This window comes from Bison bison, unplaced genomic scaffold (genome assembly GCF_000754665.1).
Source record: "Bison bison bison isolate TAMUID 2011002044 unplaced genomic scaffold, Bison_UMD1.0 scf7180017864495, whole genome shotgun sequence".
Classification (NCBI taxonomy): Eukaryota; Metazoa; Chordata; class Mammalia; order Artiodactyla; family Bovidae; genus Bison; species Bison bison.
Window position 1 is genome coordinate 8,418,712 of NW_011495054.1, and position 14,662 is coordinate 8,433,373.

General features: G+C 46.3%; 1 protein-coding gene and 1 non-coding gene across 2 annotated transcripts in view; one reads left to right on the plus strand and one right to left on the minus strand.

The window, feature by feature from the left end:
* PIWIL3 (piwi-like RNA-mediated gene silencing 3) overlaps positions 1-14,662 on the minus strand; it is a 60,546-nt gene that overhangs the window by 24,709 nt on the left and 21,175 nt on the right. The window lies entirely within an intron of this gene.
* On the plus strand, positions 5,020-5,091 carry TRNAC-GCA. Its single transcript has one exon. It is a non-coding gene; the product is annotated as a tRNA-Cys (tRNA).

The following is a 14,662-nucleotide window of genomic DNA, read 5'->3' on the forward strand; positions in this document are numbered from 1 at the left end:
CCCCTAGACTTTAACACACTCACAAACACACACACACCCTTAAACTGCTGCCACACATACACACACACACCCTTAAACTGCTACCACCCACACACACACACACACCCTTAAACTGCTACAATATACACATACCCAAACTGCTACCACACACACACACCCACACACACCCTTAAACCGCGACTCCACCCGTCTCCGGTCTTGGTCCTCTGGACTCGGCCCACACGGCTCACCTTCCGTCTTTCCTCCTCTGAGATTAGGAAGATCTGTGTGTGATGCGCCCACAGTTGTGTGCCCTCGGGTCCCTCTCCTCTAGCCCCACGGTGTCTGAACACCAATTTCTGCGGGGTTAGAGGTGCAGACCTCCTTTCCAAAAGAGTTATCCCTCCTCAGGACACAGTCCTGTGCCCCCAAAGCAGTCACCAAGCAGAGGTGGGACTGGAGAGAGGACAAGCCCGACTGCCTTGCGGGATATACCTCACCGCCCCCGCCAGCAGGGCCCACCCCAATTTCAATTTCAACCCTGCTGCCCCGCCTCTTCCGGCGCCGCCTCCATCCCGGCCCAAGTGCAGCCGACTCTGAGTCGCACCTGGCGAAGTTGAGCGATGCTCCCAGTGTTGGTGGGAGGGGTTGAGGGGCTGCTCTGCCAGCCCTCAGGCCCACCTGATCCTGCCTCTCAGCCATTCACCGATTAACCCGCCAGGTGATTTTACCAAATGAGGTGCACTTGAAACTCCAGAAACTGATGTCCTTGGCACAGTAATTGTTGTTGTCGTTAAGCTGCTAAGTCATGTCTGACTCTTCTGTGACAACCCCATGGACTGCAGCCTGGCCCGTTACAGCCCAATCCTCTGTCCATGGGATTCCCATGCAAGAATACTGGAGTGGGTTGCCCTTTCCTTCTTCAGAGAATATCCCCAATCCAGGGATTGAACCCACATCTCCTGCTTGGCAGGCGGATTCTTTACCCCTGAGCCACCTGGGAAGCCCTTAGCACTTAATACTTGAACTAAATCCCTGCTGTTGCCAATGTAGCCAAGTTGTAGCTGCTGTGACCGTCTTTGGACTCTAACGTTGGCTCCTCCCTAATCGTCTCCTGGCACACACATCCCTACAAGAGGATTTGCTGTGATTTGTAAGCCAAGTATTGGAGGTCGTTTTTGCAGATGATATTTGTCGTATTCTGCCTGCAACGCAGGAGACGCAGGTTCTGTCCCTGGGTTGGGAAGATCCCCCCAGAGGAGGAAACAGCAACCCACTCCTATTCTTGCCTAGGAAATCCCATAGACAGTCTGGAAGGCTACAGTCCATGGGGTTGCAGAATAGGACACGACTGAGCATATGTGTCAATTGTTTCCAGGTTTTGTCATTCTCTGGCTTTGCCACTTAAAGTAAAAAAGTAAAAGTAAAGTGAAAGTCACTCAGTCGTGTCCATCTCTTTGCGACCCCATGGACTATACAGTCTATGGAATTCTCCAGGCCAGAATACTGGAGTGGATAGCCTTTCCCTTCTCCAGGGGATCTTCCCAACCCAGGGATTGAACCCAGGTCTCCTGCACTGCAGGCAGATTCTTAACCAGCTGAGCCACAAGGGAACACATTTTTTTTAATCGTGAATTCTTTAATATTTTCATAGTGGCATTGTTCTGCATTTAATTCCTTGATGTACACACTGAACACCCATTTTAATTACGAGAAAGTTACTGACACTTGAATAACCCTCACCTTACTCACTGCTTTGAAATTCATTGTTATCCAACAGAAACCTGTGTGCACACTCAGCTCTAAACCTAAACTCAGTTCTGCACTGTCCAGGGTGCTCCAGTAACAACATTTTGTTTGCCGTATCTTGAAATGATCCTAAAGATTAAAAAAGCCTAAAGGTGCTCAAAAATTTCTGCCTGTTCTTTTAAATATATTTTTTCAAATGAACTTGAGAATCCTTGCAATGAGTTCTAGACTATAACAAATTCTGTCATCCTGTTAATTTGAGGTTCTTTTGAATCTAGATGTTGATTTAGTTCTCCCAAGTTGCAGAGTCCTCACTAAGATTTCCCTGGAATATCCGTGTGTTCAGGCTTCCCACATGGCTCAGTGGTAAAGAATCAGCTCCCCAATGTAGGGGATGCAGGAGACTCAGGTTTGATCCTTGGGTCGGGAAGATCCCTGGAGAAGGAAATGGCAACTCACTCCAGAATTCTTGCCTGGGAAATTCCATGGACAGAGAACCCTGGCGAGCTGTAGTCCAAGGGGTTGTAAAAGAGTCGGACACGCCTGAGCAACTAACACTTTCACTTTTTCCAGGCATCTCAGGTTAATGAATTTAGCTCTTTTCTACACATAGGAAGATGCAAGAGTCTGGGCTTGTTGACATCACTCCTTTGATAAGCACCTTTGCTGTCTAGGGCTGGTATCCTGTTCTTTCCCATCCTGAGTCCCCATCTGGGTGCACAGATGGGGGTGGCTGCAGTGGCTGAGGGCTTGGCAATGAGCCATCTGTTTCCATCCTGAGTCCCCTCGTGGCTCATGGCAGGAGAGGGCAGCTGCCTCGACTATGGTAGCAACATCTTTTGTTTACTGATATGGCAGTAAAGGATTTTCATCCACAAGGAAAATAAGGAGACCGAAGCTGAGATTGACACAGCAGTGGAAGTGCGGAGCCTTAACCACTGCACTCCCAGGGAAGTCCCAAGAAATCATTTAGCCTTAACTAGAATATTCAGTTCAGTTCAGTTCGACCCCATGGACTGCAGCACGCCAGGCCTCCCTGTCCATCACGAACTCCTGGAGTTTAGATTCATGAAGACTAAAGATCAATCAGAAACAGATACCAAGGAGCGTGGGACTTGAGATACAAATTAGATCCACACTAGGATCTGCCAGTTCCTGAAACAAGTGGGACAGAGCTGGAAGCAGCCCCTAAGCCTCCTAGCCCAACGGGATGGACTTTTGTTGGAGGAGTGGGATGAGAAAGCCAGGGCAGTCTTTACTAATTGATTACTGTACTCTTCCCAGCCAGACCTGGATGTGGCCTCAGATTTTCTTAAACAGAGCTCCAGAATCCCAGAACCAACCAACTGGAGTTGGACATCAAGATGAAGCCTGACCCAACAAAACTATAACTCAAAAAGATGCATGCACCCTATGTTCGTAACAGCACCATTCACAATAGGCATGACATGGAAACAGCCTAAACGTCCACTGACAGCTAAATGGATAAAGAAAATGGAGATATATATATATATATGCACTGAGATCACTGCAGATGGTGACTGCAGCCATGAAATTAAAAGCCGCTTACTCCTTGGAAGGAGAGTTATGACCAACCTAGACAGCATATTGAAAAGCAGAGACATTACTTTGTCAACAAAGGTCCGTCCAGTCAAGGCTATGGCTTTTCCAGTGGTCATGTATAGATGTGAGAGTTGGACTGTGAAGAAGGCTGAGCGCTGAAGAATTGATGCTTTTGAACTGTGGTGTTGGAGAAGACTCTTGAGAGTCCCTTGGACTGCAAGGAGATCCAACCAGTCCATCCTAAAGGAGATCAGTCCTGGGTGTTAATTGGAAGGACTAATGCTAAGGCTGAAACTCCAATATTTTGGCCACCTCATGTGAAGAGTTGACTCATTGGAAAAGACCCTGATGCTGGGAGGGATTGAGGGCAGGAGGAGAAGGGGATGACAGAGGATGAGATGGCTGGATGGCATCACCAACTCGATGGACGTGGGTTTGGGTGGACTTGGGAGTTGGTGATGGACAGGGAGGCCTCAGATCAGATCAGATCAGATCAGTCGCTCAGTCGTGTCCGACTCTTTGCGACCCCATGAATCGCAGCAGGCCAGGCCTCCCTGTCCATCACCAACTTCCAGAGTTCACTCAGACTCACATCCATTGAGTCAGTGATGCCATCCAGCCATCTCATCCTCTGTCATCCCCTTCTCCTCCTGCCCCCAATCCCTCCCAGCATCAGAGTCTTTTCCAATGAGCCTGGCGTGCTGCAATTCATGGGGTCGCAAAGACACAATTGAGCAACTGAACTGAACTGAACTGATATACACTGAAATACTACTCAGCCACAAAAAAATGAATAATGCCATTTACAGCTACATGGATGGCCCTGCTGCTGCTAGTCGCCTCAGTCGTGTCCGACTCTGTGCGACCCCATAGACGGCAGCCCTAGAGATTATCACACTATGTGAAGTAAATCAGAAAGACAAATATGACATGGTATCACTTATATGTTAAATCTAAAACACGACATGAAAGAAAGTGAAAGTGTCAGTCGCTAAGTTGTGTCCCACTCTTTTGCGACCCCATGGACTGTAGCCCGCCAGGCTCCTCTGTCCATGGAATTTCCCAGGCAAGAATACTGGAGTGGGTTGCCGTTTCTTTCTCCAGGGGATCTTCCCGACCCAGGGATCAAACCCGCGTCTCCTGCCTCTCCTGCATTGGCGGGTGGATTCCTTACCACTGAGCCATCTATACATAACAGAAACAGACTCACAGGCATAGAGAAGACTCGTGGTTGCCAGGGGGTAAGGAGGCGGGGGAAGGACAGACGGGAAGTTTGGGATTAGCAGATGCAAACTATTAAATAGAGAGTGGAAAAACAACAGGGTCCTACCGTACAGCCCAGGGAGCTATATTCAATATCCTGTGATAAACCATAATGGAAAAGAATAGCAAAAAGAATATGTATGGATAACTGAATCACTTTGCTGTACAGCACAAATTAATGCATTGTAAGTCAGCTATACTAAAATAAAACAATAAGTTTAAAGAAGCTATGACCGAGAATGTTGGAAAAACTAATAAACATATATCAGCGTTCTCATTTATTTATTCTGCCAATGGAGACATAAAGTGCTTCCATGGATCAGCTGTAGTAATTGATGCTGCTATGAAAATGGGTGTACAAATATCTTTGAGATCTTGCTTTGAATTCCTTTAGGTATACACCTAAAAGTGTAGTTGCTGGTAATTCTAAGTTTTTTGGTAACCACCACAGTGTTCCTTAGGGCTTCCCTGGTGGCTCAGATGGTAAAGCGTCTGCCTGCAATGCAGGAGACCCGGGTTCGATTCCTGGATTGGGAAGATCCCCTGGAGAAGGAAATGGCAATCCACTCCAGCACCCTTGCCTGGAAAATCCCATGGACGGAGGAGCCTGATAGGCTACAGTCCATGGGGTCGCAAAGAGTCGGACTGAATGACTTCACTTCACAGTGTTCCTTAGTGGCTGCAGCATTTTAAACTCCCACCAACTGTGTACAAAGGTAACAATTCCTCCACACCCTCCCCAACACTTGTCTTTTGTCTCTTTGATAGCAGCCCTTGCGATGGATGTGAGGTGGCACCTGCTTGTAGTTCTCCATTTGTGTTTGCCAACGATTAGTAACGCTGAGCATCTTTTCACGTTTGTTGGCCACTTGTATATACTTTGGAAATCATGTCTATCCAACTCCTTTGCACGTTTTTTATTGTAACGTTAGTTTTCTGTTATTGGATTATGAGTTCCTTATATATCCTTACATTGTTTCTGTATATCCTGAATATTAACTCCTCATTTTGTTGTTTAGCCGCTAAGTCGTGTCCAACTCTTTGCAACCCTATGGACAGTAATTCTCCAGGCTCCTCAGTCCAAAGGGTTCTCCAGGCAAGAATACCTGAACCGAGTTGCCATTTCCTTCTCCAGGAAATCTTCCCAACCCAAATGTTGAACTCGAGTCTCCTGCATTGGCAGCCAGATTCTTTGCCACTGAGCCACCAGGGAAGCCCAACCCCTTATGAATAATTTTCAAATATATTCTCTCATTCCCTCAGTTGCCTGTTTTTTTTTTTAACTCTGTGTATTGTGTCCTTCGATGACTTTTAATTTTAATGCAGTCCACTTACATATTTTTATTTTGTCGCCGGTGATTCTGGTGTCACATCCAGGAAATCACTGCTGACCTTTGAGGACCTACTTTATTGACGGGAGACTGTGTTTAATGTTGTGTGGCAGTCTGGGTGGGGGGGAGTCTGGGGGAGGATGGATCCAGGTACAGGTATGACTGAGTCCCTTTGCTGTTCACCTGAAACTGTCACAACATTGTTTGTAAATCGGCTATACCCCTAATATGAGTAAAAATTTCAATAAAAATAAATACATAAAAAAGGAAAAAAAAAAAAAAAGAAAGCATTGCCAAACCCAATGTCATGTAGCTTTTGCCCTGTTTTGTTCAAGTTTTATAGATTTTGCTCATATGTTTACATATTTGATCAGTTTTGAATTAATCTTTGTATATGGCATAAAGTGAGGATCCAACTTTATAATTCTATGAATATTTATGGCATTTCTTCCTGTTTCTCCCCCAACCTTGGCCATTACACAAGCTTCCCACTCTCTTCCCATGTGGATGCCTCCACCGAAGCAGCTGTCTGCACCTGGAGTAGACAGCCATGAGGTGGCGCTGTTGTCTCTTGTGAATATTGGTGACGCTAAATCTACATCAGCATAATTATGGAGTGGGCTTCCGTGGGGCTTCAGTGATAGCTCAGTTGGTAAAGAATCTGCCTGCAACGCAGGAGATCCCGGTTCTATTTCTGGCTCTGGAACATCCGCTGGAGAAAGGATAGGCTACCCACTCCAGTGTTCTTGGGCTTCCCTTGTGGCTCAGCTGATAAAGAATCTGCCAGCAGTGCAGGAGACTTGGGTTCAATACCTGGATTGGGACGATCCCCTGGAGAAGGGAAAGGCTACCCACTCCATTGTTCTGGCCTGGAGAATTCCAGGGACTGTATTGGGTCGCAAAGAGTTGGACACGACAGAGCGACTTTCACTTACAATTATGGAATGTGCTGCGATGCAGGAGACCCAAGTTCAATTGGATCAGGAAGATCCCCTGGAGAAAGGAATGGCTACCTACTCCAGTATCCTTGCCTGGAGAATTCCATGGACAGAGGAGCCTGGCGAGCTACAGTTCACGGGGTTGCAAAAAGTCAGGCAACGACTGAGACCGAGCGACAAGCACAGACAAGGCCTTTCCATAGGCCTTCGCATCACTTGATCCTCTCAGTGACCCGCAGGAGGAGGTAGTGAGTCACAGAGAGGCAAAGTTGCTTACCCAAAGTCACAGAGCTAGGAAGTATCAGAGACAAGATTTGATTCCATAAGCTAGAGGCAGAAGATTTCTGTAGTGAAATTGTAACACCAGCTGTCCCTGCCTGGGGAAAGGCTATTTTTTTTTTTTTTCCTTTTTTAGATGCTTCCTACCCTTTAGGTGTTAAGATGGTTTTTCTTCTATGAAATATGGAGAGAGTAGATTCGTGGTGGCTTTTTGTGTCCTTAGTAACCAAAATTAAAAATTCCTGGAAATTCTCTAGAGTTCCAGCGGTACAGTAAAAGTACAGCACAGGGATAAAGTGATTTAATATAAGTACATACACACATGTACTTTTTCAGAACCTCTTTCATTATAGATTATTAGCATTTATTTAGATATTTATTTTTAAAAATTTAAATTATAGTTTATTTACAATATGATATTAGTTTCAAGTGTATAGCATGGTGATTGAGTTATACATACATATGTAATCTGGTTTTTTTTTTTTTCAGATTCTTTTCCATCTATGTTTAAAGAAAACAGGCCTTTTTGAATCAGGAGTTTGTGACAAACCACAGCAAGGTGCTTGCATGGCATTAGGACATTAAAAAAAATTAAAATATGTGCCCGTGGCTGGAGTTCTGTGCTTCCACTGTAGGGGGCACAGGTTCGATTCCTGGTCAGGGAACTAGGATACCGCATGGACAGTGCACAGCCTAAATTAATTAATTACTTAAATTATTTACCCCTGTAGGTAGATATTTGTGGCCTCCACAATACACTATAGGATTCCTCTTCTAAATAAAATTGTTTTTGTACAACACCACCCACATGTACAAATGTAAGACCATCTTCCCAGGAATAATTGCACAGTCTGAGTTTAATTTCCATACATTTTGCTTTCCTGATTTCATAGGGTCAGAGTCACCTCTTTCAGCCTCCCAAAATCACATTAATTGGATCTTTTAAGGCCCATGTAGCTTCCCCAGACTGTCTCTTGCACTTCAAAATTTAGTTGTTGAGAGAATGCTTCCAGCCCAAAAAGTCTTAAGAACTCCCTAGTTCCTATGAGATAATGGGAGGTGGACTCATTGAAAAATAAGCCATGAAAGAGGTGCATCCAGGTATCAGGGATGTGAGTCCCCTGGTAAGTGGTTCTTCTTTTGTGTTTTTTTTTTTTTTTGCCGGCCTGCCCCTTTGCAGCTCTCAACACTACAGCAGAAGCGAGTGGGTCCCCGAGAACCACAAGCTGCTGTGGGGGAAGAGGGACCTGAACACCTGGAACACCCCCTCCCCCGCCAGAACACCCCCACAGTGACTGGGGACCAACAGTACCCCTGTGTTTGCAGGCACGATTGCCCCTCCCTTAAGTCAGGACCCAGAGGTGCATCCAAGCAGAGCCCCCTTGTTGCCAGTAGACAGCCCAGTGACACCAGAGGCAAGGCTGCGCTGAGATGTGGGCTCTGCCTTTACTGCTGGTGGCCCTGATTCTGCCAAAGGCACAGTGAGAAGCAGCCTTGTCGCTAGGCTCCCCTCGCCGCCTGCCCAGGCTTTGCTGGACACAGAAGTGTCGGGTCATCACCCAGCTCACTTTCCTCTGGTTTGAGATCCACACTCCCAGGGTCTAAGCAGCAAAAGCTGACCTAAAGAACAGTTTGCTCAAGAAGCAGCCAGAGCTCAGGTTCCTGTATCCTGGACCTCGCCTCTGGTCTCTTTGTTCCTAACACAAACTTATCTCCCATCTGTGCATCCCTCCAGGAAACTGGAATCCCAAGACCTCACAGAGTGTGTGAAGAGAAGGAGGGAGGCAGAATAAGGCGGAGCAGAAGACACCTAATGCCCAGATCTTGGTTTTAAAAGCCACGCTCCAAACAAAGAAACCAGGCCTTCCTGGAGGAGTAGCTGATTCACAAGGAGGCAAGATTCACAAAACAGCCAGGACTTCCGATTCCTGCTGAGATCTGACCCCATCATTTTTTTATTATTATCCTTATTACTTTCTATTTTGTGAAAAGGTAACATATGTTTATAATAACTTTTTAAAAAGCACACTGCTGGAAAGAGTGCACAATTCAGAGTAAGTCTCCCTTCCCTTACGTCAGTGAAGGGAACAGGACCCATCAGTAGAGAGAACGGAGCCACACACAGCAAGAGAAAATCCATCAGCCTCACACAACCAGAGATACTGCTGTTTGGCTTGTCCTTTTTGTCTATCAAATCCACCCCCCCACCCCCTCCACATCTTTCCATCAGCTTAAGTGACTCAGAGCGAGTGTTTTTTCTCTCCCGAGAGCCTTGACTGAGATCTGCTTTAGCAGCTCGATAACATAATTGTATCACTTCGCTAAATTAACAATCCTGTGTACACCAAGAATCTCCATAAACACGATGTCATTTGATGCTTATCCTCACAGGTGCACTGGGAGATGAACAGACAAGTAAAATGAACACCTGTCCCATTTTATAGATGAGAAAACAGACTTAGAGAATAAGGAATGATGTGCAGAAGGCCATGGCTGTGAAGCAGGAGCCAGGCATCCTGGAGCCCTGAGACCATCGGGAACAGTTTTCACTCCCTCCCATCCTCTCCAGGCCTCACTCAGAGGCACGTGTTCTGACTGGAGACTTAAATATAAAAGCTGTACCTATAAAACTCTTAGGAGAAAACATAGGGCAAATAGGCAGAATCCTGGTTTTGGATATGGTTTCTTAGATACAGCATCAAAATCACAAGTAACAAAAAATACATGAATTGGACTTCATAAAAATTTAAAACTTAAAAAAAAACCATTTTTGCAGTATCTTACTAGGCCACTGTCAAGAAAGAAAAAAGCCTACATAATGGGAGAAAATATTTGCATATTATATGTGTAATAAGAGTCTAGTATCCAGAATACATAAAGAATTCATGCAGCTCACCAACTAAAAGACAATTCAGCTTAAAATGAGCAAAAGACTAGAATAAAATTTCTCCAGAAAAGTTATACAAATGGCTCACAGGCATATGAAAAGATGTACAACATCATTAGTCATTAAGAAAATGCAAATCAAAATCACAATCGGATACTACTTCACACCCATTGGGATGACTTTAATTTTTAAAAGGAAAATTGTTTTGGCAAGGATGCGAAAAGAATTGAAATCCTTGTACACTGCTGGTAGTAATATGAAATGGTACAATCGCTATGGAAAAGAATATGGAGGTTTCTCAAAACATTAAGCATAGAATGGCCATATGACCGATGTCTTTGTCAGCCTGGACTGTTGAAATACCACAGACTGGTTGGCTTATAAACAGCAGAGATTTATTTCTCACAGTTCTGAAGGCTAGAAAGTCCACAATCAAGACAATGACAAATTCAGTGTCTGACGAGAGCTACCTCCTGATTTCTAGATGGCTGTCTTCTTGCTGTATTTTCACATGGTGCAAGAGGCCGGAGAGCTCTCAGGATCTAAGGACACTAATCCCATTCATGAGGGATCCATCCCCCTGACCCAATCACCTCCAAAAGGCCCCACCTCCAAATACTGTCACATTGGGGATTAGGTATCAACACGTAAATTTGAAGAGAACATAAACTCTTAACTTGTAGCATCCAGAAATTATACTCCTAGGTATCAAATACCCAAGTTAAAAATGTTTGTCCACATAAAATCTTCTTTGCCAATGTGTACAGTTCTATTCATAGAAGAACTCTATTTATAACAGCCAAGAGGTAGAAACCATCCAGATGTCCATCAACTAATGAGTGGAGAAACAAAACGTGGGTATGTCCACATAATGGAATATTCTTAAGTCATAAAATGGAATGAAGTACTGGTATGTGCTGTAACATGGATGAACCTCAAAAATATTACAGTATGTCAAGGAAGCTGGATATAAGGGCCACATATCAGCTCATTTAATTTAATGAAATCTCCAGAACAGGCAGACTCATAGGTACAAAAAGCAGATGCGTGGTTGCCGAAAGTTGTGGGGAAGGGGGAAGTGGGGAGAGGCTGCTTAATGGGTACGGGGTTTCCTTTTGAGGCGAAGAAGTGTTCTGGAACTAGAGAGTGAAGATGGCTCAGCACACTGGGAGTACATGCCACTGGACTGTCCAGTTTAAAATTGTTACAATGGTGAATGCTATGTGAATATCACCACAGTAAATTTAAAAGGCTTGCTGGTGGACAGAATGTGGGATGAGAAAGTAAGAAGAAAGTCAAGGCTCTCTTGGGCTTTCTTCAGGAGTTGTGGACTGGAGGAGCCTTAAGCACTGACTGCATGACAATCTCTACCACACCCATTCTCTTCTTTGTCTAGGCATGCTGGTTCCCACCCCAGGGCCTTTGCACCTCCTCTCCCACGTGCCTGGAAAGATTGAGATCTGCATTTATTGACAGAGAGGGATGTTCATTTTCTAAGTGGAAAAGTAGGTCAGTTTTTTTTCTATTCATGTTCATAGAAACAGATGAACACATTCCACGGAATAATTTTATTAGCACAATGTTTTCAACTGCAAGTAAGAGAAAACTCTGGGTCGGTGGCTTCACAATGAGGCCATGCTATTGTACCAGTAATCAGTGTCAGTTCAGTCGCTCAGTCGTGTCCGACTCTTCGCGACCCCATGAATCGCAGCACGCCAGGCCTCCCTGTCTGCTTTTCAATTCCAAATTCATTCTTCCATAATAAATGGAACTGTTCAGGGATCCCTGGCCATAAGCCACAGAAGCTGCCTTTGGCTAACTTAAGCAAAAGGCAATAAACTGGAGGAAAAATGGGTTTTCCCAGAGTTCAACGGAGGCTTCTCCGTAATAGGACTGCGTTAACGTTGTCTCATTTATACTGAGCACGATGCTGAGTTTTCTCAGTAGAGGGCGCTAAAGGGACACTGCAAGAGGAACAGGCCTTCCTCACTGGTTCTGGCAGTTGCACAAGGGGTCAGCTGCACAGGTATGAGACAAAGCATAGGTAGCAGTGAGTCAGATGGTGGGATTCTCAGACCCTGAAAAGGGTTTTGTGCCCCAGGAAAGATTTCCTGCTCTGATCTCAGGGAGATTGCGACTCAACAAGCTGACCTTCGGTGCCAGCGCCCCTAGTGGTGAGTGGTCTAACTGCAGCAGAGAGAGCCAAGCTCAGGGTCCAAGTTCAGTCAGCTCAGTCGCTCAGTCGTTTCGGACTCTTTGCGACCCCATGAATTGCAGCACACCAGGCCTCCCTGTCCATCACCAACTCCCGGAGTTCACTCAAACCCACGTCCATCGAGTCAGAGATGCCATCCAGCCATCTCATGCTCTGTCGTCCCCTTCTCCTCCTGCCAATCCCTCCCAGCATCAGAGTCTTTTCCAATGAGTCAACTCTTCACATAAGGTGGCCAAAATACTGGAGTTTCAGCTTCAGCATCATTCCCTCCAAAGAACACCCAGGGCTGATCTCCTTCAGAATGGACTGGTTGGATCTCCTCGCAGTCCAAGGGACTCTCAAGAGTCTTCTCCAGCACCACAGTTTAAAAGCATCAATTCTTTGGCGCTCAGCTTTCTTCACAGTCCAACTCTCACATCCATACATGACCACTGGAAAAACCATAGCCTTGACTAGATGGACCTTTGTCGGCAAAGTAATGTCTCTGCTTTTGAATATGCTATCTAGGTTGGCCATAACTTTCCTTCCAAGGAGTAAGCGTCTTTTAATTTCATGGCTGCAATCACCATCTGCAGTGATTTTGGAGCCCCCAAAAATAAAAACCTGAGTCCGGGTCCAAAAAGCTGAGCAAATCCAGGTCCCATAGATGCCCATCTTCCTGTTGCCAGTAAAGCAAGCTTCATCAAATCCTTCCTTTAGGAAGAAAAGCTCCAGGTTTTCAAGGAAGGATCAGTACAAGTCACCTTCCCATACTTTGAGCTTGGTAGGAGAAGGAAAACTTCCCAGGTGGCATTAGTGGCAAAGAACCTGCCTGCCAGTGCAGGAGATCTAAGAGACCTGGGTTCCATCCCTGGATTGGGAAGATCCCCTGGAGGAGGGCACAACAACCCACTCCAGTATTCTTGCCTGGAGGATCCCATGGACAGAGCCTGGAAGGCTACAGGCCATGGGGTCACCAAGAGCTGGACACGACTGAAGCAACTTAGCACACAAATGCGAGAGAAGGAAAACCAAGGTTTTAGGAAACAGACACCAACGTGGGGCTTGGGTGCCCTACTTTCCTAAAGTAACTCCATCATCTTAGGGGCACAGTCAAGAACAGAACCCCTGGATCAGTCTCTTGGACCCTGAGGTCATAATTCTGACTGCTGTTCACTTGGTTGTTCCATATTTTTGCTAAGAAGCAACTGTTTCCTATTCTCTGGGCTCCAAGGGGACTGCCACACTTACGCTGGAGATGGTGGGGTGGTAGGACTGTGAATGAGGCTGCCCTCCCTCAGCAAGGGGCCGGCGTGTGACCCAGGCCAGACCAATCAGACACTCCCTTTCTGCAACAGGACCTCAAATAGATGGAGTTCCTATCACCTGAGTGGTGGTGCCCTGAACACCCTGTCTCTGTCAGATGATTGTTCAAGGCTCTCTTGCTGGCCTTCCAGCGCTGCCTTGGTTTCACCCTTTTTCTGAGTCCTCCAGCCTCCTTTGGACTCTGGGAATGCCTGTTATCCTTCCAGTCTATGCCCTTTTGCAAAGTTAGCCAAAATCAGCAGCTGTGGCTTATGGCCAAAGGCCCCCCGACACTGACAAATGGAAAAGAGGGGACTCTGGATCCACAGCTGGATATACTGGAGTGGAGCTGGAATACTGGAATACCGGAGTGGGTTGCCATTCCCTTCTCCAGGGGATGTTTCCAACCTCTGGTTGGAACCGTGTCTCTTATGTCTCCTGCACTGGCAGGCGGGTTCTTTACCACTAGTGCCAGCTGGGAAGCCCGTCATCCGCGACTTCATGGAGGAGTCTTTTTGCTGGTGGAGAGTGTGAAATATTATGAGCACTACCAAAATGTGACAGAGACACAAAGCCAGTCGATGCCCCTGGGGAAATGGCACAGACAGACGTGCTGGATACAGGGTTGCCACACACTTTCCATTTGTAAAAAGCAAAACCCACAATATCGGTAAAGTGCAGTACAGCAAAGCACTATGAAAAGAAGTATGCCTACAGTAGTCGTAGTAGTAATAATAATAATACTAGCATAGCAGCACAGCTATCCTTTATGGTTGTTGGCCTTTTCCCCTAGATGTGTGTTAAGTGCTTTACATTCAGGACTTCATTTAAGTCTCATATCATTCCTATGAGGTCATCAAACTATATCCATTTTAAAGAGGAGAAAACAGGCTAGGAGACTGTGTGTAGTAGCCCCCCAATCCCGACCCCCACCGCCACATCCGAACCTGGCAAACAGCAGACAGTGACTAAGTGATGTCTTTCCCGGCCCCATAGAAGGAGGGTGGGCATGGCAGTGGTCGTGGTGGTGGGGTTCCCCTTGGGAGGGAGATGCAGGCGCCGGCTCCTCGGGACGCGCGGGACCGAGGGTGTGTGTCGGGCGGGGAGGAGCCTCCGGGAGGACCTGGGCGGCCCGGCGTGGCTCCCGGAGGGTGGGGCGGCCGCGGCGGGGCCT